Source organism: Bison bison, unplaced genomic scaffold, assembly GCF_000754665.1.
Source record: "Bison bison bison isolate TAMUID 2011002044 unplaced genomic scaffold, Bison_UMD1.0 scf7180017864304, whole genome shotgun sequence".
Taxonomy (NCBI): Eukaryota; Metazoa; Chordata; class Mammalia; order Artiodactyla; family Bovidae; genus Bison; species Bison bison.
In genome coordinates, this window is record NW_011494876.1 from 15,136,439 (window position 1) to 15,140,776 (window position 4,338).

Sequence of the window (4,338 nt, forward strand, 5' to 3'; positions counted from 1 at the left end):
CCAATGCTGTAAAGAGCAATATTGCGTAGGAACCTGGAATGTTAGGTCCATGAATCAAGACAAATTGGAAGTGGTCAAACAGGAGATAGCAAGAGTGAACATCGACATTTTAGAAATCAGTGAACTAAAATGGACTGGAATGGGTGAATTTAACTCAGATGACCATTATATCTACTACTGTGGGCAAGAATCCCTTAGAAGAAATGGAGTAGCTATCATAGTCAACAAGAGTCCGAAATGCAGTACTTGGATGCAATCTCAAAAACGACAGAATGATCTCTGTTCGTTTCCAAGGCAAACCATTCAATATTACAGTAATCCAAGTCTATGCCCCGACCAGTAATGCTGAAGAAGTTGAAGTTGAACAGTTCTATGAAGACCTATAAGATCTTCTAGAACTAACACCCAAAAAAGATGTCTTTTTCATTATGGAATGCAAAAGGAGAAAGTCAATAAATACCTGGAGTAACAGGCAAATTTGGCCTTGGAGTACAGAATGAAGCAGGGCAAAGGCTAACAGAGTTTTGCCAAGAGAATGCACTGATCGTAGCAAACACCCTCTTCCAACAACACAAAAGAAGAAAGACTCTACACATGGACATCACCAGATGGTTAATACCGAAAACAGATTGATTATATTCTTTGCAGCCAAAGATGGAGAAGCTCTATACAGTCAGCAAAAACAAGACCAGGAGCTGACTGTGGCTCAGATAATGAACTCCTTATTGCCAAATTCAGACTTAAATTGAAGAAAGTAGAGAAAACCACTAGATCATTCAGTATGACCTAAATCAAATCCCTAACGATTATACAGTGGAAGTGACAAATAGATTCAAAGGATTAGATCCAATAGACAGAGTGCCTGAAGAACTATGGACAGAGGTTTGTGAAATTGTACAGGAGGCAGAGATCAAGACCATCACCAAGCAAAAGAAATGCAAAAAGGCAAAATGGTTGTCTGAGGAGGCCTTACAAATAGCTGTGAAAAGAAAAGTGAAAGTCAAAGGAGGAAAGGAAAGATATACCCATTCGAATGCAGAGTTCCAAAGAATAGCAAGGAGAAATAAGAAAGCCTTCCTTAGTGACCAATGCAAAGAACAGAGGAAAAGAATAGAATGGGAAAGACTAGAGATCTCTTCAAGAAAATTAAGAGATACCAAGGGAATATTTTATGCAAAGATGGGCACAATAAAGGGCAGAAATGTTATGGACCTAATGGAAGCAGAAGATATTAAGAAGAGGTGGCAAGAATACACAGAAGAACTATACAAAAAAGATCTTCATGACCTGGATAATCACGATGGTGTGATCACTCACCTAGAGCCAAACATCCTGGAATGCAAAGCCAAGTGGAGGTGATGGAATTCCAGTTGAGCTATTGCAAATACTAAATTTCAAATACTAAAAGATGATGCTGTGAAAGTGCTGCACTCAATATGTCAGCAAATTTGGAAAATTCAGCAGTGGCCACAGGGCTGGAAAAGGTCAGTTTTCATTCCAATCCCAAAGAAAGGCAATGCCAAAGCATGTTCAAACTACCAAACAATTGCACTGATCTCACACGCTAGCAAAGTTATGCTCAAAATTCTCCAAGTCAGGCTTCCACAGTATGTGAACCATGAACTTCCAGATGTTCAAGCTGGATTTAGAAAAAGGCAGAGGAACCAGAGATCAAATTGCCAACATCCTTTGGATCATCGAAAAATCGAGACAGTTCCAGAAAAACATCTACTTCTGCTTTATTGACTATACCAAAGCCTTGATTTTGTGGATCACAACAAGCTGTGGAAAATTCTTCAAGAGATGGGAATACCAGACCACCTGACCTGCCTCCTGAGAAATTTATATGCAGGTCAAGAAGCAACAGTTAGAACTAGACACGGAACAACACACTGTTTCCAAATCAGGAAAGGAGTACATCAAGGCTGTATATTTTCACCCTGCTTATTAAACTTGTATGCAGAGTACATCATGAGACATGCTGGACGGGATGAAGCACAAGCTGAAATCAAGATTGCAGGGAGAAATGTCAGTAACCTCAGATATGCAGATGACACCACAAGAACTAAAGAGCCTCCTGATGAAAGTGAAAGAGGAGAGTAAAAAAGTTGGCTTAAAGCTCAACATTCAGAAACTAAGATCATGGCATCTGGTCCCGTCACTTCATGGCAAATAGATGGGGGAACGATGGAAACAGTGACAGACACTATTTTTGGGGAGCTCCAAAATCACTGCAGATGGTGACTGCAGCCATGAAATTAAAAGACGCTTGCTCCTTGGAAGAAAAGTTATGACCAACCTAGACAGCATATTAAAAAGCAGAGACATCACTTTGCCAACAAAGGTCCGTCTAGTCAAAACTTTGGTTTTTCCAGTAATCATGTATGGATGTGAGAGTTGGACCATAAAAAAAGCTGAGCGCCAAAGAGTTGATGTTTGGAACTATGGTGTTGGAGAAGACTTTTGAGAGTCCTTTGGACAGCAAGGAGATCCAACCAGTCCATCCCAAAGGAAATCAGTCCTGAATATTCAATGGAAGGACTGATGCTGAAGCTGAAACTCCAATACTTTGGCCACCTGACGCAAAGAACTGACTCGTTTAAAAAGAACCTGATGCTGAGAATGATTGAAGGCAGGAGGAGAAGGGGACCAAAGAGGATGAGATGGTTGGATGGCATCACCGACTTGATGGACATGAGTTTGAGCAAACTCCAGGAGTTGGTGATAGACAGAGAAGCCTGGCGTGCTGCAGTCCATGGGTTGGCAAAGACTCAGACACGACTGAGGGACTGAACTGAAGTGGGGCTACACTGAAGTTCAAGTTCCTTTAAGGAAACTGACAGAGAAGTGGGTTTCATGAAGCCATTTCTCACGTGAACCAATTATTTTTGTCATATTGTCCTGCTTCACGGGCTTTTACTTTTGGATCCCTCAGTCTTCCATCCCCTCCCAGGCAGGACAAGCTCAGCCCTGTCTGCCCTGGGGAAAGCCTGGATACTACCATTTATGCCTCTGGACACTGCCAGGAGCCTGTCATCCCTGCGAGGGGACCTGAAGTTTATCTTCTTTCCAGGGAACTTGGAGGGTACACATCCGGAAGATGGAGTGGACCCTACCACTGCTCCAATTCTCTCATCTCCTGGCCCACGGGCTTCAAGGATATGTGTGCAGCCCCTTTAAGGATACTCCCTGGTGAGTCCAGTGAATGGGAAAAGGTGGAAAGGATCAATGGTAGGGGCATGTTCCCTGGGGCTCAGCAATAATGGGAGAAATACCAGCTATTGAGGATCGCATGTATCAGAGCTCCGTGTAGATGGGAGAGGCTGTCACTGCTCCTCCTCTCTACTTTTATCCCCTAGCTTCAGTTTATCTCTGGGGGTTTGGAGCTCCAGGTCTCTCTCCCATATTTTTAGGGGGCCCACCAAGCCAGAGACACATGTGAACTGTCCTGTGGGGTGGGCTGGGGGCTCTTTATCCTTGCCTGTCTCCTCAAGTCGGTAGTCATTTCGGCCAGCTTAGGGCTGAGACTGGATAGCCCCGCAGAGTGCAAAGGTTTGGATGGCGCCTTCTTCCCCAACTCCCAGCGGAAACCTTCTCGCCTGGATCCTATTGGCTGCAGTGGCTGCAGGCCATCCGTGAACCTGCTCGGATCTGGATACTCCCTCTGAACCCCTTTTCTCCCCTAATGTTTCTCGCCAAACCACAACCCATGCCACCCGCCTCCCCGACACAGGGTCCAGGGGTCCAAGTGCAGCCCATAGGGGGCGCCTGCACACCAGCACACCGCCTTGGAGGAGCCATTAGCTGGGCGGACAGACCCGTTGCCACGCCCTCGTGCTGCCACCGGTCCTATTCAGAGATAAGCGGGCCTGTCGCTAACGAAGCGGAGTGCCCTGAAGGAAATCTGAGCTCAGGTAGGTAGAGCAACGGCCTCTCCCTAGCCCATTCAACTTGGTTTTCACCGGTTGGTCTCTAGGTCACGCCCAACCCCCTTGGCTTACGTCAGCCTCGAATCCAAGAGCTCTAATTGGCCCTCCCTGACCACTCGGCCCCACCTCCTGCACTGCGACTGGTCGGTGCGCAGGGCCCCGCCCCATTTTCCTGGAAAGTTCTTGGAAATCTGTCAAAGGTGTTTCCTTTAGCGGCCCTCGGCTCCAGACTAGGGGAGCCGACGCCCCCCACCCGCACCCCTCGCCGCCCGACCGCACAGCCGGCGGTTCTAGGAAGACGTCGCTTCCGGGAAGGGCTGGGACACAGAGGACAAAAGATTAGGCTGTTCGCCCCGCCCTGTCCTCCAGGCCCGCCCCCCGCGCCCTCCCGGCGCGTCCGCGACGCCAC